We start from the raw sequence: 22,818 nt of genomic DNA, 5'->3' as shown, positions 1-22,818 counted from the left end.
AAGGGCCATCTTCGACTGCAGCACTGTGTCCTGAAGATGCCTTCCAAGGGCAATCAGGATTTAGCCAGGGGGCGAAGTAGAGGAAGTTTTAATGTATAAGGTGAGTCTTCAGAGACTCTGAAAAACCCATTAACGGAGAAGTTATTAATGTCTTTTTTTTTTTATGAAGCTATAGTGCAGAGGCAGACCCCAAAGAAACCAGTCCACATTATCAAGCATTTTATAGAAATCCATTTTTAAAAATAGTAGAATGCTCTAAATGAAGTCTTGTGGTGGGAGCTGAGTACGTGCCTGGCCTCCTGGGCCAGCTGTGGATTTTCTGAGGAATCGAGGGAAATTCTCCTCTGAGCCTTCACCCGAGACAAAGACACAGAGCCACATCTTCCACTGTAAAACCGGATCATCTTTTTACTTTGCTTTTACTCAGATTTGATTTTCTTCCTTTCTTTCTTATACTTCCCTTACCTAACCCTAACATCTTTAGGTCTCTGTTAACTTGAATCTAACTCTAAAAATATCAAATTATAAAAACTTCATTAATCATGGCTGTGATTCCCAGTCAAGTGCTTTCTCCAAAAACAGTGGAATAACTGGCCTTGTGGAAAAGGCACCTCCCACCCAGTGTCAGAGGGAACAAGCTCAGGTATTATTTTGTCCTGCAGAGCTTGATAGATTTGCATTCATTTTCATTAGACTGGCAGCCTTTTGTGAGCAGAAGCTGGTGCTAACTCATCTTTGGGTCCCCTTCTCACGGCATGGACCTGGTGTCCAGTAGTGATTGATGCGTGCTTGTCGGATGAGCAAATTCTGAGTCCATTAAAGCTCTGTTTCCATATGACACAGAGGCTGCCTTCTCTTTGCCAGAACCTCTGTTAGTTGCTGTCAGCTGCGGGGCTGAGACAAATCAGAGGTGGTCCTCATCGTCGACACCCCAGGGTCTACCGGGGTCATCAGTGGCGTGGAGACCAGGGAGAAAGAAGAACTGTCAGCAGGTGCTCTGCACAGACAAAGGAAATGGGAAGCTGCAGGGGTCAGCAGGAGGACTGAGGCCGGAAGTGGGAAGCTGCAGCCCAGGCCATGTGACCACCTGCCTTGGCCATAGTCCTCTGGAAAGAAAGCTGTCAAAATGAAGGTTGGGGTCCTGGAGTGTGTGTGGGTCCCAGAGACCAACCTGAGGATATTAACCTTGAATCCTGGCCCAGGCACTCCAGCAAGTTCTGAGCAGGGCCTTCTTGTCTCTGTGTTATTTGTTTGATGGCCCATTAACTCCTTGCCCCCTTGCCCATTCACCCTGGTGAGGGACAATATTTGCTGCTGATGGTGAGTGAGAGTGAGTGGAAAAGAGTCAAGATAAATCATTAATGGGGTTCACTTACCCAAAGGACTTCTAGCTCTAAAAGTCTAGTATTGTAGCAATTCTTCATTTGATTTTCATTTGAAACCTATATTTTGCTTTTCCTTTACATTTTACCTTATCTAGCCCAGTTAATTTTTCTTACACTACCAACTTCAGTTTTTGCCTCTGTTTTTCTTTGTTTTCCCCTTTCGTCTTCATTTTTCTTCCCTCGAGCATTGGCAAGAAAAGAAAAAAAAAAAGAAACTTTTCTTTTGTTACAACTGAACTTAAAACAGAGATATAAATGATTTTTAATAGTTGAGCTGTGCTGTAGAGTTTAAAGAAGATATTTTTGACTCCATTGAATTTTAAAGTATATTAAGATGGCTTTAGGTTTTTACTGTGAATCTGGTAAAAGCTGATCACCCTCCACAACTTGGCATCTAATGACAGGAAACCATTCCTCTCTCCAGACCCACTGCGGAACCTCAGGTCAGCAGGCACCTGCACAGCCAGGATCAACTGTGGGTCAGGAGGGGGAGATTGTCCATCACCTATAGGAAGCCCTGCTTTGCCCTTTGGCTTTGTCTAACCCTCAAAAACCTCCAATCCTCACCTGGTGGCAAGCTAAAGTTTTGTCCAGTGGCCAGTTAGAAACAACAGCAACGTGTGCAGTCCCTTGGGCTCCTTGGAGCAGGGCCATGGTCCCTGCTGCTGGCCACTCATCTGGGAAAGCATCCTGCAGATTTCAAGCTGCAAGGGAAATGCAAACTAGGTCTCTGGGCTCCAAAGAGGAATGGAGCAGCAGTAAAACATGGCCAGGAGCACAGAGAGCCTTTCATTTTACGAGATACCAGGCATTACCTGTGCTGTGCTGCGTTCTATGGGACGATAAGCCAGGAGTCTCAGATTCTACCTACTGTGTGGAAGAGCTGGAGACAACTAAGAAGAAGAGTGTATGTGTGCTGTCTTTATTGCAGTGATTATTTCTCCATCATAGTGAGTGTTCTTGATAGATAAAATTTGCAGCCTGTGGATTTAGATAGGGAGGGTTGATAAACAGCCCGAATTGGAGCCCTGTGGCCTGGTGGAGATGAGCGAGTGTGATTGTACACGTGTGTCACAGACTTACAGGTGCCTGCTAACAAAATCCAGTGGGCTGTGTGTGGCTTTGGTTTTAAACCTTCAACTTCAAAGTGACATCTGAAGACACTAAGATAGCACCCAACATAACTCAAACATCTGGCTCATCAGGACGCCTTGGGAGGTCAAAATCATCTCTTTCTTAAGAAGTAAAGGGGTTTGATTTTGCAACTTCAACACACCATCTCTCAGGATTGCTGGCACTGCAACTCCCTGTGCTAGAAAGAATGTTGACAAAGAAACAAAGTCATCCCTACTAGAGGACATCCTTGCAAATGCTACCTCTGTTCTGAACTCAAGGGTTTCAGTGTTATGAACTAGATAGGACTATTCTCCGTTTTTCACCCGGGGAATGGTATATATGTGCATATTCTTCAAGGCTTACTTTTTCATTTTAAATGAAATAAGGGTTTTCACATGCAAGCTCATGTTGTAAGAAATGACCCCAGCTTGTTATTTGGGCTATGGAGGGGTTTTCTGGGCCATTGAGGAATTTCAGAAGTTCTTTGAGACTTCTTGCTATGCCACCTGTCAGTTTGAATTGAGGGACCAGCAATTTCATTGGGCAAAAAGCATCATGTTGATAAACTTTCAATCTCATATCATCACCATTTTTGGTATGAATACTACCATCCTGGCCATTTGATAGGAACTACAGGTGCATGGGAACCAGTGCTGTTAACTGGCATTTCCGCTCTTTTCCTTCTCCCAGGGTGGCTGTGTTAGCTGAGGTGGTACCGGCAGTGGTTTCCTCTTGCTGCTACAACAAACTGCCACAGACTCATTGGTGCCAGATAAAAACAAATCAAGGCTTAGCTACAGAGTTTATTGGAAAACATTATCACTGGAGGGTGAAGGTCCTGTTGTCATGGGAGAATGTAGTGACTCTGAAGGCTGCAAAGATCTCAGAGGTCAGGAAGAAAAAGGCGTTTCCTTCCTAAGGAAGAGCAAACAGGGCTACAAGACCCTAGTGGGAATGGGAGGATGAGAGTCGCATGACAGGGCAGTTCCCTGGAGAGCGTGTCGCCCTGAGCTCACTCTACCCTTAGGAGAGGACATCTGTGGGGGGCTGCGTGCTGGCTCTGGTTGGGGAGGCTTAAGTTCAGAGGCCTGGGGAGGAGAGAAGCTGAGCTCAACTTTGACTCCTGTGTATTTTGTTCCAGTTGACACTGTGGACAAAACAGCGTGGCTAACCATGGATGAAGCACAGAATGGGCATCTGGAGGGTGTTTTAGTTAGCTTTTTCATTGTTGTGATCAGAATGCCTGGAAAAAAAAAAACAAAAAACTGAAACAGGCAAAGTTTATTTGGTGTCCTTAGACGGTTGACTCCATTGCTCTGGCCCAAGGTGGGCAGCACATCACGGGGGGAGGGCCCAGTGGAGGAAAGCTGCTGAGCTCATGGCAGAGTTAGCAAATTAGCAAGGTGGATGAGGGGGCTGGGGATGTGGCTCAATTGGTAGCGCGCTGGCCTGGCATGCGCGAGGCACTAGGTTTGATCCTCAGCACCACATAAAAATAAATAAAGATATTGTGTCCACCTAAGGAAAAAAAAAGTGTTACAGGCAGAAGGGGCTGCAGGGAAGAAGGACCCTTCCCAGGCATGCCCCAGTGACCCACCTCCTCCAGCCATGCCCCACCTGCCCATAGTCAGCATCAGTCAGTCCATTCAGACTAGGATGGACTGATCAGGTGACAGGACTCACAATCCAATCATTTCATCTCTGAACATTTCTATTAACAGGAGTTTTGGGAGGACACCTCATATCCAAACCATAACTGAGGGTCTATGCTTGGCCTTGTTATGGGCAGGTTCAAGATGAACCTTATCCAAATCGTGTGGAGAAGACTGATTTTTCACAATTATTCATTTCCTAGAGCACATCATGATGAAGGGCTGTATTCACATGAGCTTATTTCTGAGATCCAAGGCACTGGGTAAATCCGAAACTGTCAGCGGCTTAAAACAACACCAATTTCCTCTCTCACAGTTCCGGAGGCTAGGAATCTAAAATGGGTATCCTCGGTTGGGTGGTGGCAGGGCCATACCTTCTGAAGACCCCAGGTGGCTCTGTTTTCTCCCACGTCACAGCTTCCAGAGGCCGCTGTATTCCTCTTCCAATCTTCAAAGCCAGTAGAGGCTGCTGGGGTCTTTCTCACATCCCATCATCCCAACATGGTCTCTTCTGCTTTATTCTTTCATATTTAAAGACCCTTGTGATTATATTAGGTCCACCTGGATTATCCAAGATGCAGCTATTTAGCAACTTTAACTCTATCTGCAAACTTCCTTCTCTTTTGCCCCATGAACAAACACATAGATTCTAGGAATTAGGACTTGGATGTTTTTGAGGGCTGTTATTCTGCCTTCCACTGAAGATGCCCTGAATAATTCATATGAGGTACACAAGTGTCTTATCTAATACTACTTTTTGATCCTTAGAGTTTTTCCAGCTTAAGGCAAAAGCTCTCACACCTCATCATCACAGGTCTCTTCTACACTTTCTTAAAATTTCTTGAGGACCCCAAAGAGTTTTGTTCATGTGGGTTTTTACTGATATTTTTTTGCACTAGGAATTAAAATTGAGAAAAGCATAAACATTTTTATTCACTAATTCATTTACAATGTCAATGATAAGCTCATTATATGTAAGATATATTTTTCTTAAAAAACATATTTACTAGAAAAAGATTTCAGCAAGAAAAATAGCTGCATTGCTTTGTATTTTTGAAATCTCTTTTGTATCTTACTTGATAGAAGAGATCTAGACCTCATGGAGGCTGCCTTCAATCTGCTGCAATATATGGTTTTGGTTGAAGGATATGAAGAATATCCACCCCCCACCCCCCCAGCTAATGGTGCTGGGAAAGGAGGGGGTACGCAACAGCCTTCATAGATAATTGTGGATTTGCTTCTTTGATATTACACCAACATTTGACAAGTGGGGCAAGTGACAGTGAGTTTTTCATAGTCTATTTCTGCAAAATCTAGCATATTCCTTTGTAAAATACTGGTTCACAGTGTTATGAAGATCTTCCAATTGTTGTCACATTTCATAGTACAACATTGAAAAATCACATTTGCTAATATCACTACTAATTTCATCACAAAAATCTGTTAAGTATTGGAAAGCTTCCAGTGGTGATACAAGCGTTCTAAATTTCCATTATTTTCCCCCTCTGGAAAGGTCAAATTTTATCACTGACAACAAATTTGCTTTTTGTTTTTTGTTGACATTTGCACTGTTGTTGCAAAAGCAGCAGTGAGTAAAACAAGGCTGCCTTTGTACACATCCAGGCAGCAAGAGGACACTGTGTTAATCGTCCTCAGAATCTCCCCTCCTGCCTCACAGTCACAGCAGAGACAAAAGCAAACACAGCCACTTCCTCTGAAACAGGCCCCTGATGAAGCAACACGATTGTTTATTTTATTAAATCTCAACACTTTAGTGCATTTAAAAAATATTCTGTGTGATGGCACGATAAGTAGTTAGAGTGTGCTTTTACTGTGTACCATGGGACAGTTGTTGTCTCCAAGAAAAGACCTCGAGCTAGTGGAATCTGAGCTGAACTGCCACGTTTATGTAGAATAACATTCTTTCCTTGAACGAATGGTGGAAAGAAAAACCAAGGTTTGCAGACTTGGGTATTTGGTGGTTATTTTCTTGAAAATGAACCAGGTGAGCCAGTCACTTCAAGGAAAACAACACATGGTGAAGACACAATCAATGACATAACATTATTTGGAAAGAGCGGTCACTGAGTGCTCTTGGGACTTCCAGAGTTGCTACAGCACACTCTTTAAGAACCTCAATTAAATTTTAGCTCCAGAAGGAAATAAAAATATTAGGCTTGCTTATGTTATTATAGACATTTTATATCTAGTCATCAGAAAGAACAAGACAGTTGACAGGCAGGTCATGTTTGGGAATTTGGAATCAGAAAGCTTTGTAAAACCAATGGGTCCCAAGATACCAAGAGCCATGTGTTCTGCCACTGTGAAGCTACTCTAAGTCACCAGGGACCAGACCGGAGGCAACGGTTTCCCTGTGGAGTTGAATGGAGTAGAATACTCCAATGACCAGACAGGTTCATCTCTGCTCAGAAGACTTTGGTGTGACCTAAACAACTGACTGTTGTGAACGTGTGCTTGCTCATATGGATGGGCAGAACCAGCTCCGCATCATAACTCTACCGTGAGATCATGAGTCCCACTTGGCTGGTGTGGGCTGGCTGCTCAGCAACACTCATGTTGTTTGCATGACTTCACCTGCTGGATTGAGGCCTCTTGGATCTCCAGTTCTTCTTTTGGCCAACACTTTTTATTGTTCTGAGACTTTGTGACATTTAGGACCAGATGTGCTGAGCTTGCGTTCCCCCTGCACCCTCCACCCTGACTCTGTCACAGGCCTGAGTCACAACATCCTGGATCAACTTTCATCACTTCAGGCCCAGAACTCCTATTCTGGGCAAATGCACTTGTTGTTGATCCTTTGGAGGTGAGGGTCCCCCCAGGGTCCAAGAGCAGAGCACTCTCCTGCTCTTTATCATTAGCTCGTTGCTTGGAGTGAGGCAAAATCTTCCAACATCAATGGTTTTTAAAATTCTCAGATCAAGGATCAGAAATCCTCTCACTAGAGTCTAAATGTGTTTTAGAATGATGATTTACTCTTGAACCTATATCTTACTCATGAAGGCAGTGTGAGTCACATTTTAAAAATTGCCAAGGATAACTACACTTCAACTTCTGCTAATCAAAACCTCGCAGAAGCATCCCATTCAGTCCTCCCCAATTCCCTGCATGTCAGCTGTCACAATGCCCTTCAAATGCAGGGTGACTGAGGTTTTGCTGCTTTGGTGAACAAATCCAGACCACACCTGGTTATGAGGAAAGCTGGGGTTCCTATCAAAGTCTTTCTCCCTTTAACAACATGCTGCTCCTTTTCCAAAGAAGAGCATGTTGCTAAGATTTTCTTCATCTACTGGGTATAGACACAATTAAAATTCAAGTTTCTTTCCATTAAAGTACTTTTCATTTTTGTTAATGTAGAGGTTCCTAACATTTCTGTCAAGTTCTTGCAGGTGGAGAAAAGGAACCTTCAACCCTGTTTTGCCCTCAGTTCAATTGCTGCTGTGCATCAACCACTCGGTGCACTGGGGGGTGCCTGGTGTCTTGCCTGGTGTAGGGCCTCAGGCACCACGATTGCTCTGAGGGTCTGTCCTGAGTCAGTAGTGATGAGGTGGTGGTCAGCTCTGGGTGAGACTTGCTGATAGCTCTTGACCAGCATTCATATACCCCACGTCTCTGCAAAGTGACACGTTACCTCCTTACATGGGAAGGCAAAGGGCTGGTTAAGCATGCTCCCAGCTAAGCACCCATTTGAAAGCTCTGCTGGCTGAGGCTCCCTGGAAGGTCTGGCTTTTCTCAACAAAAAAAATGACTCTCAAGCCAAGCGGCCTTTTCTTCTTTGTCCTTTTCCTTGAGCTCATGGAGCTGCCCGACAATGCTTGCCGTGTCGAGGGATGTCCCCGGGGCTACCCAGTTCACCCCTCTGCTTCGGCCAGTTCACCCATGTCAAGCAATAAATCCCAGCATCCCCAAGGTTTGTTTGCTTCAGCCACCAGGTGTTTGGGCCTCATTTCTTCTTCATGAGCCAGAAAAATAGTGCTTTCCTCTTTGTCTCTCTACAACTAATCTGAAATTCTTCAGGCATTATCTGTAAGTGCTGAGTCTTAATGTTTCCTTTCAAACTTTTAATCAGCTGCACAAGGCAGATGTGTTCGTCTCCTGTGTGTTTCTTGTCATTTATAAGTGCCAGTTTGTAGTTTTAATATCATCTGAAATGTCAGGGCTCTGGCATGATTCTAATTTTAGTTGCTTTCTGTCTTTCCTCCATTGTTTATCAAAACGGTATGCACACTCCTCTGCTCGGTAAGGATACGCTGAGCGCCCTGTCACATTTGTCTTAATGTTGGGAGTCCATCTGGCTCCTTAAAGATGCATAATTTCTTTTTTAATCTTAAAGGAGATTATGTTATCTCTGAGAGGCATGTGGCTGGCACCTATGGGCACACACTGGATGCACAGGAAGTCTTCTATGGCTCTGGATTCCCAGGCTTGCTGGCTCTCCATCACTGGGAGTCAGGAAGTACCATTACACTGTCATCACTTGGCTACTGCTCACTGAATGTTACACTCTGCATGTGTAAGGTGGCTTAGTCAAATAGTGGTTGATTCCCCCAAGAGCACAAAATGGGACATCCCAGTGTCTCAGTCTCCTTTTGCCCTTCTGTCCTGCCATACTGACCTCTTGGCTCTTGCCTACCACCTTGTTACAAGATGGCGGCCTCCGTCCAGTGTCACTCCCATACCTCAGGTGGGAGCAGGAGGAATGGCCAGAGGTTGCCTTCTTCTTCAGGGGCATTTTGCTTTTTCTTAATTGGGAGAGGATGGCAACTTCAAAGTTTTCTGCTTATCACATCTGGGCCAGCTCTGTGCCCTGACCCTGTTGACCATCCCTACACACCACCCTTGCAAAGCGGGTAGTGAAATGGAGCTTTTCAGCAGGGCATATTGACAGCAAGGAAAACTGGGATTCTTCAGTGAGCATTAAAGAGAGTATTGATTGTACAATTGGCCTGAGGTATTGATCTTAGTCTCTGGAGTCTATTAGTCTTTCTTTTGTCTGGCCCTGTCTGGGTAGTTTGAGGTGTTCTTATTGATGCTACATGCTTCCTTAGACCTTCAGTGTCTGTCTAGTCAACCTCAGGCCATTTTTTTTTCATCAGTGTCCCTAAAAACAAGCAGGTAACTTGGGCCAAAACCCCCAGTCTCTGCACTCCCCCTTTGAGGCTGCAGGTCACACCCCTTGCTGAATCCACAGTTCTTTATTTTGGAACTGAGAAGTACTCCCAGTCTGCTGCACATCACAACTATCCTAGTTTTCCAGTCCAAGCTTCCTTATTGATTCTTGAATTTGCTTTTTTTTGTGTGTGGCATTTTCACCTTTACCCTCAGCACCTCTACCACCAGTTCTGAAGTTGTTATTTTCTTTGGGCTATGGGAAAACTATGCACCCTGTGACCAATAACCTCTTAGAAAGTCTCAAAAGCTTTATGCAATGGTACTCACAGAGATCAGGAAATGAGTCCGCATGCCAGGTGTTTTCTGTGTTAAGTGCACTCCTCTGAATGTGCTCTGACCACACTGCCTTTACTGAGTGGATTTGAATCATCAGGGCCCCTGTGAGAGGCTCAAATTGAGGATTTTCCCTCTAGTCATTGCTGCTATTCCCAGATGACCTATGGTCAGGAGAACTGATGCAATGATCTGGACAGGAAATCTGAATTAGTAGTTTTCTTTCCAAGTAATACAGCTGCTGGGTGAAAACTTAGGGTTCTGGAGCTAGAAGGGGACCTGGGCAGCGCCGATCAAACCTAGGTGCTTCATGTCCGAGGACACCGTCCTCTAGAGAGAGTGACCGATTAGAAGTTGTATTGGTCATCAGGTCTTAGAAGCCAAGTTCCACATGTGTGGTCACAGGGCTCTGCCCCCACATTATATTTTTAGGGAAAGACTTTATCTTCTACTACTGTCCACTTCACCTGGAGGGCCGGAACCATCAACAAGTTTGACCATCAGAAAGTGAGTGGTTCTTAGGTGTGCAGCCACCTGTGCCAACAGGTAGCATTTGGCGGCCTTTATGAAGACACTAAGGGGTCTCCGTCAAGTCTTTTTATGTTTTCTAACACATCAAGTGCCTTCATCTTCTTGCCCTCTACACTTAGAAAGTATTTTGTTACTGCACAGTATATCACTGTAATTGCTTTATCTAATTAACCTGCAAGAAAAAAAGGTGAAAGTTTTCAAGAGTCAGGAACGTATTTAATTCACCTTAGTGACTTAACTTTATTTAGTGCAAAAGTCTTCCATATACAGTGAGATCGATCACATCACTGATTTTCTTAATTGCACTTTCCTCTTGAGTGCACTTAAAAGCCTCAGCACTGCACTGTTTAATGCTTATGTTCTAAGGCTTGGGTAGTAGCTACCAGATGGAAGCTGATGCTTTAGAAGGTACTTAGAAAAGACAGTGTCCTGGGACCCACTCCCCCTTCTTATACCCTACAAATTCTGGACTAATTGGTTTCAAGTTTTTATGGGGAATTATTATTATTGAAATTATTACAAGATAACTAAGCAACAAGGCAAAGTCCTTTGATGCAGTCAGGGTAGAGATGAACGTTTTCATGGGTCTACTGAAACAATGCTTAAATTTTCAACATTCATGCACTTGAACATACATTCTATTTTTTTTTGATGTGTGTGTGTGTAATGCTATGCATAGGTCATTTAGTGTGATTTATAGGAATATACACTTATGATAGCCATGATAAATATAAACATTGTGCTCAATGCTATCTCTTCTACAATCAAATTTGTTTTTAGGACAAAACTAATCAGTCAGATCCCACTGAGGCAAAGCTGCACTGAGCATAAAAAGAGGCGGTCAGATTTCATGTGTCATTAAATTATTCAGATCATTATTTAATAATTGGTTCTCCGGCAGACAATGATAGTTTCCCCTCAATATCCATTCTCTCTTCTTCTTTAATCATAAAACTCCCAAATGCTAGCTGGGGACATAATTTCCTAGAATAAAGACTAAATTCCCCAACCTCATTCACAGCTGGTGTGGCCATATAATTAAATTCCAGCTAAAGTGAGATGAACAGGAGTGGGATAGACATTTTCTGGGAAGGACCCTTACTGGGAGGGTGCCTGTACCTCTGCCCTTTCCTCTGTCTCCATGGAGACGTGTTACTAGCGGGGATGCCGCCATCTTCATCCACAAGTCTGCTGCCAGATGGTGGAATGGCTGGTTTCCTGATGACTGTGGAGCCTTTGTCTGTCTTTATGAGCAAGAAATTATTTCTTGTTTTAGCCTCTCTTAGTTGGTGTTTTCTGTCTCACAAAGCCGAACTGAATTCATCACCCATATTATAATTGGATAAGCCACTTCTTTTAGAGGAGGAGTGAGTTGGACGTCACATCTGGTTAAGTCCATGAATAATTCAGGAAGAACTCCTGGCCCCATGAAAGTCCATTTTATGCTGTTGATATTTTCCCACTTCTGTCTGTTTTGATATATTTTGGCTTTTCTGGTTGTCTTAAAATGTCCTCTTTCTATCTTGATGGGCTATAATCAAAGCTGGTGAAACCAAGAAGAGAAGAGTGGATAAAATCAGCTGCCCCAGTCACAAACTGCTTCTCTAAGAATCTCAGATGCCATGTCTGAGAAGGCTCACACTTATCACAGGAGTTCTGAGGGCTATGCACACGAAGAATAAAATTATCAATTGAATGAATTAGAATTGGAGATTAATGGAAATTATTTTTTCAAGAGATATCAGCATATAAATGCTAAATTTGAAATTAGCCTTTGAGGTTTTAGATTGTGACATCAGCAATTGTACAATGGTTTTGATAAATTAGAAAAGCTGTGTGTGGAAATGATATGCACATATTTAGGCCCAAAAGTGAACTCAGTTCTAACACATTGAAATTATCCAAATGAACACAATAGCCAAATAATCACATCCTAGAATAGCCCCAGCTTAGAACCAGTGCCTCACTACTGAAATCAAATGGCCATGACAGAGAGTGGATGTAATCAGAGGGAGGGAGAATTGACGAGTAGTCTTCACCACCAATCAGTTAGCAGTCACCTCCTTCTTCCTACTGGCCACTGTGGAATCTGTTACACATCACATGTCAATTCATAGAGAAATACTAGAGGAACTTATGTGTTACAGAAAACATTTGTCTCAGAACTACAAAAAGATCAAAGACAACAGAGAATGTTCAAAAAGAACAAAAAAATATGTTTAGAAAAATGAGTTTTATAAGAAAATGCAGTATAGTTTATCATAGAGGATTGTTAGAAGAAGTAGAAATTATTTCATCGAATCAAGTATATATGTCTAGCCCATGTTCTACAAATATATAATAAGCTACAAATTCTACCAGCTTTTAGATACTAAAAAATCAGAGTAATGATTAATTAGATTGGGAATTTGTCTCTGTAGTAAAAGATTACCTTGACAGTAGATGGAAATAATGGAATTTCTATTCTAAGAAATAATCTCCCCAAAGCAATATTACCTTTGCTGGGACCAGGTAAGCAAATTTTGATGGTATTCCCTTTAGACTTCCAAAGAGAAGTGAACTTACATGAAAATGAAGAAATATGAGTTTTAAACTATCAAATAAGGAAGAAATGAGACCAATGGGTTGGAGATGAAATCAAAGCTCAACAATTGCATTTTGGATTTTATTTTACTGAAGTGAGCAGAAAGACTTATTGCCCAATCTTAAAAGAGAATAAAAAATGGAGTCAATTATTTGTCATGTGTCTGTGAAAACTTGTTGGAAACTATAGTTTAGCTTGACTCCTATCTAGTAGATCTGCTTACTTTTCATTTTTAAATTTTATTTGGACATATAATTAAAAATTGTATGTAATGACAATGAGCTTTCATTTTTCAAAAGACAAAATTAATGATCATATTATACAACAATAAAGAGATGTGAGTCAATGAATGACTATCTGAAGAAGTGAATGGAAAATATCTTAGCATCCTTTTTGAAATTCAATTGAGCAGCTCTCCTCAAATATAAGCAAATTTTTTTTTAAAGCTCAAATTAAGGGTCTTCACTAACTCTACATATATTGCTCATGTGGTCAGGAAATGAAAAAAACCCTTTCATTTAGGAATATTTCAAATTTGTTTGCAAAATATAGCTTACAAGAACTTTCTTAATTGGAGACTAAATAGTTTTTGGAAAAATTTGAATATGTTCCAAACAATCAATTATTTCCATTGTTTATTTCTTAATATAATTTGGGAGAAGCAGGAGGAATTTTATTGATAATTTCCTTTACTGAAACAACCATGATTAAGGAAATAGAGATTTAAAGTTCATGGTAGAGCATGCTCAGTAGTAAAAATGGTTGAGATGTATATGGCTCCCTGTCCTCATTCAATAACTGTGGGAAACTGAACGGGGTTATCCTTAGAGCAGCAGAATCATTTACCACTGGAAGTCACTAAGAGATGGCCTAGTTCAACCCCTCACAATATTTTTAGCTTAATTAATAGTAGTATTTGTATTACTGCTTCTTCTTTAACAAATAAACATACATAAAATTTGAGAAACAGAAAAGTACAAGGGAGAACACTACACATTCTCTCCACCCTGTAATACTATAAATATTTTTGGCATTTCTTCATCTATTATTTTTTCTCTTCCTCTCACTTCCTTCTGTCACAATTACATTTTCAAATCACACTCCAGAAAATTATTACATTTCCACTGTCAATTAATTGTTTTATCACATCTCTACTGGGTTGATTCTCACTGGCTTAACAATAGCAATGATTTTCAGTATAAGATTGTTACTCTTTCTTATGTTCTTAATTCTAAGACTGTTAAATCTTATACAATCAAAAAATAATGAGTACATTTTATGAAATCTCCTTCAATTATGGGACTACAACATTTTTCTTATTTGGGTTAATAATGCTCTATTGTTATAATGCTAGAATCTCTTTAATGAATACAAGGACCTTTAGCAGATCATAAATTTGCTAAGATTTTGGTTAGGACTCTTACATATACATACAAAATACCTGGGTAGATCTGTAATTTCTGGTGTAGTGTCAAACTTTATGAGGATTATGGTAGATTTATAAATATATTGTTTAGCTTAACTTTTGTCCTAGGTGTTGAAAAGATGTACAAATGATCAGGATGATCTGGCTTGCTAAAGGTTGAAGTAATTCATCAGACACACTGTGGAAGTGGTGTCTTCCTTGTGTGTTATTGGTTTTTAGTCACATTCAGGTTTTCTATATCCTTTTAGTTGAGTTTGGTCATTTATTATTGTACTAATATAATCTCCATTTCTTTGATATATACCAAATTCTTAATGTGAAATTTTTAAAAAGTCCATATTTGTGATTTAGCTTTTTTCTCCTACTTTTGATTTTTTTAATTTGGCATTTTGGTTTATTGAGCTAACTAAAAAGCAACTATGATAATAAATATATTAATTTTAATTTTCCTGTATTGTTATTTTTTATTCTTTTCTATTCATATATAAATGACTTTGTGATTAACTTATTTTTTGTATGTTTATACTCTGTTTATTAAATCACATATTAGTATTTTTTTCTATTTGTTTGAAATGTTATCATATCTTTAGGTTTTAAATATTCATATGTCAGCCTCCTCATAGTTATTTTTTGTGATTTTTTTTCTCTCTTTTTTATCTATTAATCTTTTGATTTTTTAGTAGACAAGATTTATTTGTATTATGTGAGTAAATTAATTCATAATATTAGAGTCTTCTAATTAATATTCTGGCCTCTATAATAACATCTACCTCTACAACTATGGAATTAAAATTGTTTGTCCGAGTTTAAGATCAATTTACTATTGATGACTTTTCTGTAGAATACAAAACTTGATTTAGCTTAAGATGAATTTCTTAATTACAATTATTTTTATTCTTTATATCTTTCAATCTCTCTGATCTATCCCATATTGATATTGGCATCATGAAGGGGTTCACTGTATTTTTAATGTTTATCAATTTTTCTTTTCATTTCTCATAAGAAAATATATATATCCAAATTTGAAAACACATAATTTATAGGGTTATTTATAAAATATTCTTATGCCATTATATTATGGGGAATATAAATTTATTGCATATTGGTCTTAATTATATATTAAACTTATCTAATCTGTATAGTGTTAGGAGTCCTCTTTTTGATTTTACTACATGTCATGTATGTAATACTGAGAACTCTGGTATTAATATTGACTATTTGGCTCATTTTGTTGCTGATTACCACATGTTGTGTTTCTTTTTATTTATTTCTTTTTATGTTTTCTTGTATCATTTGCTTATGTTTTCTTGTATCCCAAAATGAAATGATACAAAAATAAAAATGGAGAAACCGAAGGCCAAGTCCATGCGTCTTGATGTTTGATACAGGGCGCTCCGTCCCTGGCAGAACTGACAGCTATGGTAACCCTTTTCTGCACCTTCTCTTTAGGATCATGCTTGTATTTGTAGAGCTGCTGAAAGACGAAATGAAATATTAGCTGGGTTCCTGGTGTGTCATAAGCTGGTGGTAACACCTGGGAGGCAACACATTCTAGGGGTGCAGGGCTAGCTCTGCAGACCAACCCGGTGGGTTAAAATACTAGTTCCAACCCTGACCACCCGCTTGCCTTCAGATAATTTAATGAATCTTTCTGATTGTCAGTGTCATCCCTTAAAAATGGGCAAAGTAACAGCGTTAACTCCATGAATGATGTTAGGGAATAAATGAGGGGGGAAAAGAGAGAGGAGAAAGCAATCATGAAGAGCACCTGGCATGGAATGAGAATGAAATAAATATTAGCTATTTTTATTCTTTGCTGATCCTTGGATCTTGCTTTTTTGTTCTGTAGTAATTTGGAGAACAGGTGTGCATCCTGTTTTTAACTTCACTGGAAATCACTTTAGAGGTTTTTCAAAAACACAGTGCAATCTAAATTTTTCTAATAATCAGTGAATAACAGTACAATAACATCTTATTCTGCCCTAGGTAAAACTGATCTTTCACACATTTTCAGCAAACTTTACACTTTTACTGTTTTGTTAGTGAATCTGAATTTTATTAATACACATAATTATTAGTAAACTACAGAAATTTGGCAATCTACATTTTGCCCTGTTATTTAAAATATAATTTAAAAGTTTTATACTAATTTTATCTTATCTACAAAACATTTTATAGATGCATAACCACATGTTTAATTTTATTTGATGTTCAGACTCAGTTTTTAAACTTTGATATCCTTCATGTTTTGAATCCTTCCATTTTTATTAAATTATCCTTTTTTAGTTCCCTAACATATCTGAAAAATAATCCCTCCCTTTCCATTTGTAAATAAATAGCTGATTTAATGTAGGAAGTTCTGTGACTTTTTATCCAACTTACATAGACATTGCTCCATTTTCTTCTGAAATCTATTCTGATGGAGGAGAAATATGAGAATCATATGAAATTTCTTTTATTGTTGAAAATCAGTTAAGATGTTCCTTAATTTTTAAAATTTAGCATTATTGTCAAGTTTTAGATTCTATTCTTGGAATACAGTGGACCCTTTTGATGTATAGAGGCAACTAATTTTCCATTTCAGGGAATTTTTCCTTCCCCCCTGCCTTGTGTTTTACATATATCTCTATATTTTTTCTTTTGTTCATTTTGTTTCCCTTACTCCCGTTTTATCATTTACTCCTAAACATTTTACATTTTCCTTTGTATTATGAGCTAACTTCTTTAGTTTCCCTTGAGTAGGAACTAAAGAAATGCAAATTATTTTCTTTAACAAGGCTCACCTTTCGATTTCATTTCTACTCTTGTAGCTTTAGGGAGAATTATTACATATTTTTTTTCTAATTGTAGTTTCAAATTCAGCCTTTTGTCTTTTTTTCTTATCTTGATTTCTTTTTTGGTCTGCATTCCTTATTTTTTTTCCCAATGGGGACTATGATTTCTTACAGATCTTAGAGAAAAAAGTGAATATTTTCTAAATTCTTTTATGGGTAGAAAATGATTTGCAGAGCTATGACTTCTTGAAGTCTTCTAGGAGTTGATACTTTTTCTTTGAATGACAACTTATTGATTATCTTCCTTTGGCATTTGTCTTATTTGGATGTTTGCCTGCAGACAGAATGCAAACTCACCCCAACTACTCTCAATGTCCACTTAACTGCTTATTGAAAACCTGTCTCAGAACAGAAGCAAAATGTGTTTCTGGAAAATAGAATATGTCCAATAAAATTCTTGTAGACAGAGATGAACTCTTCTCTTACCCTGTAGCTTACTCTGCTTCTGGGGTTGAGAATTTCTGCCATCACAAAACCTGTGGCAGTCCATGATTCTTTTCTAATCAGAAACTTTTTATGAAAAATTAGAATTTCTGGCATATTCTGATAACAGGATTTTCTCTGTCTATGCCTTCACACGCACATCACAAAATGTAATAAATTTGAGAGACTGAATATACAAATACTAACCAGACTATATATAAAAACAGATCTGCAGCACACAGCCCAAGAAAACACCCTATTATCTGCAGAAGCCAGATAGGAAGCCAGCCTACTATCTATAAGTCAGACATGAAGAAAGTCAGATCACTATCTCTTGTAAAGAGTCCAGACACCCAAACAATAATCACTGTAACAATCAGTCCCAGTGGTCAGGATTTGATGAATAACTAACAGCTTCTCTAATTCTTGCTTCTGCTGACACCTTAGGACCAACCTGAGAGAGCCAAATATGCCCCTAACCAATCATATAGGATGTCCTACTTCCAGTCAGCCTGTCTGCATCTTCCATAGGTCAACGGCTCCGTTCAGGATGCACCTGGAGCCTCTGATTTATCCATTCTGAAGCTTTCCCACTCCTCTGCCTGCCTTGGAGTCTCTGACAAAACACAGGAGATGGTCCTTGACTCTGTTGGTATGCTGAGTTCTGAATAGTCTTAGCTCCTTCTCATTTGTTGATCTTCATTTATTTACACAAATTACACTGTTGGCTTGTCATGAGGCTCTAGGAATTCCAGGTATTAGACTGTTGGAAGGGTGTGTGAATATGTGTGTGATGAATATGGTGGTGATGGTGGCTACATGGAGAACCTAATTTTACAACCTACAAGACGATATCTGAATAGTAGGCTGAGGTGAGGTGGCTGGGAATGGGTGCAGGTTTTTCTGTTGTCATTAGATTGGCATATTCTCTACTTCAAACTGTTGGGAGGCAGTCAGATGGTGACTATAAGGTCTGGCATTTCCCTGATGTCATCTCAGCAGGACACACTGATCTGTTCTGCAGAACAATGTGAATGTTGGTTAGTTTATCTCCATCCTTTTTATCCTTACATACAGAGAACTTCCAAATTATACAAATTATATGTTATTTTCCTTGATTTCATGGAATATCACACATTTTAATTTTTTCCATGTTCTCATAATTATTTTAATGGGGAAAATTTGGAGAATGAGAATTTCTACACAAGTGTACCTTATCCTGGAAACCTGGCCCCAACTCACCCATTTCAGATATGAAGAAACTTGGGCTTACATTTCTTAATTTTTTGTTCATTATATCCTCTGCTCTTTGTTTTCAATTATTTTTTTTCATAACTTCTCAGAGTCCTCAGCCAATTTTTTGAAATGAATTTAGAAAAATCGCACCTCTGCATAATAGCTATATCATAGATGAGTTATTTAGTCTTCCTCAGCCTCCACGTTGTCATAAAAATATTATACATAGGATTGCCAAGGATTCAAATATGTCAGAAACTATTCTAGGTTCTTTAATATACATCATTATGGATTATTGTTAATCCTCACAATAAAAGCCTTGCCAGGCAGAGACTGTTAGCATCCCTAATTGACAGATAAGAAAATTAAGGCTCTGAGAAGTGAAATATTTTTTCCCAAGGTCATGCATCTAGTAAGTGGTAGAGCCAGGGTTTGATTCCTGTGGTGCTAAAATTTAGCTTTACCTAAATTTAAAAGATGGTATGGAATGAAGGCAGGTAGGTACAAATTACCTACTTGAATACACTGGACACTTCAGGATTGAGAATTCTAGTGATCCTGTTGGCAAAGTGTCCATGACTGGAACTCAGGTTGGCAATATGGTCCAATGGGACCATTCATGGACACAATTTTGAGTGGTATGCTGTGAGATATGTTCACTTCTTAAGAATATTTAATTCCAAAACAACTCAATGGTTTGAGATATTTTCAGCCAGGTTGGAGAGGTATCTAGTAGGACTGGGAATTGAGATTTTTATCAGCTCCAACACAGGCATCTCAGAGATAAGATAGGCTCAGCAAGCCCTGTATGCCTTCTACTTCAGCCTGTAGACTGACATCTGGAACATTCTGAGATTGTGGGTGTGAGGAGGAGGACTTCATGGGTCTATTTCTGTTTTGAGGTGACACACACAGACAGTAAGCAGCAGAAATTGAAAACATTCGGTGGTAGACCTTTCTTATTCCTGTTAACTGTCCAGCATTTAATTTCCCTGTCTGTGCTTAGGGAATTTCTCAACTTGTGAGTGTTCATGGAGGAGAGCCAGTTTCCTACAGTAGAATCAAAAAGGCCAGAAACACATTTTCCCAGTCACTTTTGCCTCATCACAGTGCCAGGAGGATTAGTCAGAGCTGTGCATGGGAAATACTCAGCATGGAGCTGCCAGCACAAGACCCTCCAAAACAGTTGCTCTTATAAGTCAGATTTTATTCAGCCAGATCATCAATTTGGATTTGGGAAAGTCCCAGGTTACTGAGGACTCACTCTGGTCACCAAGCCGAGGCCAGATTGTGCATGTATGTGTGTTATGTTCACTTAGCTTATTTTTGGAACCTGAAAACACAGACTTTTGAATCTGCTCCTTTCTTCCTTCCTGTCCCCTCCCTTCTAAAGGCAGAGGTACCCTACCTGGGTATTGTTAGTGCGTTCTTTTCTGTGTCTGTGATAGTTCGCTTCTCATTTGCTGTGACCAAAACACCTGACAAGAACCACTCACAGGAGGAAAAGTTTTATCTGGGGCTCATGGTTTCAGAGGTTCAGTCCGTGGTAGGCCAACTGCATTGCTCTGGGCCTGAGTAAGGTAGCACATCGTGGTGAGAAGGTATGATAGAGGAAAGGTGCTCAGGTCATGGAATCAGGGAAGGGGCGGGGGAGAGAGAGAGAGAGAGAGCCAGAAATAAAAATATAATCCACAAGAGCACATCTGCAATGGCCTACTTCCTCCAGCCATGCCCTACCTGCCTACAAGTTACCACTCAGTGATATTCAGAATATTAATCCATTGAATATATTAATCCACTGATTAGGTCACAGTTCTCATAATCTAATCATATCACCTCTGAACATTCCTGCATTGCCACATGAGCTGTGTCAAAATATAAAGAGAAATTCTAACACCAACAAAGTTAATGCATTCAAAACAAAATTGTTATACATAGCATGCACAAGTAGAAACAGTAGGAGTGTGAGCTGGTCTCAACACTAAGTGGAACCTGCCAGGGAAGTCAGGTTTGGGATGCCAGAAATACCTGTTTCCTAATGACATTCCTGGCTCTCCAGTGAAGAGCTGGGCCGTCACCTCGTCCAGGTGAAGTTGCTCCACTGATAAGGTCATGTTGCTCTGATTCCTCCCCTTTTTTTTCTCATATTCTTTTATGTTTTATATTTCTTGCCAAACTTGCATACACAAAACTGGCGTTCATCCTATTTATTCAAAATCCTGTCTTGCAATGGAACAATGAGTACATTTTGGTGAAGGACTCTGGGAATCAATTTAAGTTATGTGAGTCTGCACCAGAAAACGGTGTCCATCCCCCACCCCCACCTTCCAAGCCTCACAGTGGGGGGGCCTGGGGGAGTTGGGGTGAGCTGGAGGGAAGGACACATGTTTATGGAGGTTCTGTGGGCCAACTCTTATGCTGGTCAGTTTACTTGTATTATTTGCTTTGAATTTCACTGGAATTCATGAAAAAAGTATTATCCCTGTCTCCAGTATGAAGAGACTGAAGTTCAAAGAGCTTGTGTATCTTGCTTAATATAAAACAGTAAATGAAGCACACGGGTTCAAACTCAAGTTGGTCCGACTGCACACGAAGGGGCGATCCACCACCCGGTCCCATCTCCTGCAGCGTCACAGAATCTCTATTAGAAGTCCAGGTCGTCGTCTTCCCCAGTGGAACAGTAAGACAAATGGGGAGAGATTAAAGTGTATTGGACTGAGAAGGTTCTAGAATACGAATTATTGCCTATCACTTTGTATGAGGCATGAGTGTCCAAGGCTAACTCTCAACATAAATCTGGAGGGTTTTCCCACCCTGTCCAAGGGTGGCGAGCACGGTTTTCCGTTGCAGGGGTGAAATGATGAGATTAATCTATTATCAGGTGAAACCACATGCAGTCTCAATTTCAAGATATTTCTGCTTCCAAATGACTTCTCGGAGGAAAGGGGGCTATAAATCCCCTAAATAAATAATAATAAATGTTCCATCCTGTGTCTGTATCACAGAGAGATTACTTTGCCATGCTGGCACTTAGCAAATGAGAAATGTCAAAACAAATAAACTGCTTAATCCATATTGGATCATGACAAATTGATTTGGAAATCCTGTTTTCTCCTATCAGGTGCTGCTTCTGAGATGGATTGTTTCCCATTTTTTATACTGGCTTTGAGGCTTTTGACTTGTGTTATTGAGAGTAGAAAGGCAATTTAGCAGTTTCAGAAGGTATCTGACAAAATGCTTTAAAAAAAGTTTTTATCATCCTTTTCCTGAATTGATATTTTATGTCACCCTCACACAGAGTCACCATTACATCAACTTTTTATGCTGGGAAAAATACTCCAAGTATCTGTAACTATTTCCATTATCATCTATTTTTTATTATTTCATTCTGAGTATCTATAAAGAAAGTATCTGCTTTAAAATTATGCGGAATTCTAATGGCTTTGGTAGCTATCATCATTCAATTCTACTGAAGAGATTCTTGAATTACCGGTATTAGATTTTAAGAGAACTTGTAGGAAGCTGTTTCCTGCCCTTGCAAATTAAAGCTTTTATGTTAATATTTATGACCATACATTTTAGTTATTTTCTTACATTATTCTTCATTAGTTACTTGCACATAATAATAATAGATAGTGCATAAAATCCTCTTGGGCCATTGACGATTCACCTGAAACTCAGGACCACACTGTGAGGTGGATACTATCATTCTACACGCTGCGGTGATGAGGGGACAGATGTGCAGTATTATTGCTTGCTCAAGGTCATAGGTGATAAGTGCTTTCAACCCAGACAGCTCAAGGTCATAGGTGATAAGTGCTTTCAACCCAGACAGTCTGATGAAGGAATTCATGCTGCAAGCCCTTAAAAAGAGAAGGAAGCTCTGAATTCTCTCATCTGAGTGCAAACACATTTTAGACGATTCTATTCTGTTTACTTTGTCAAGGTAAACTCGGATAATTACAAATAACTGAAGTGCATATATCTATGGGGATATTGTTATTTCAAAGCAGTATTGTCACTTTGAGGGCCCACATGGGGAGCTGTGAAATCAAAGCCACATGGCTGGCAGGGCCCATCAGGAGGCTGAGGGGCTGGAGTCCTCTTCCATCCCTTCCTCGCACCCCCAGATCATGTTATGAAGCCCCTGGAACAGCACCTCCCTGCT

Source organism: Marmota marmota, unplaced genomic scaffold (genome assembly GCF_001458135.2).
Source record: "Marmota marmota marmota unplaced genomic scaffold, marMar, whole genome shotgun sequence".
NCBI lineage: Eukaryota > Metazoa > Chordata > Mammalia > Rodentia > Sciuridae > Marmota > Marmota marmota.
Note: the sequence above shows the minus strand (reverse complement) of the source record.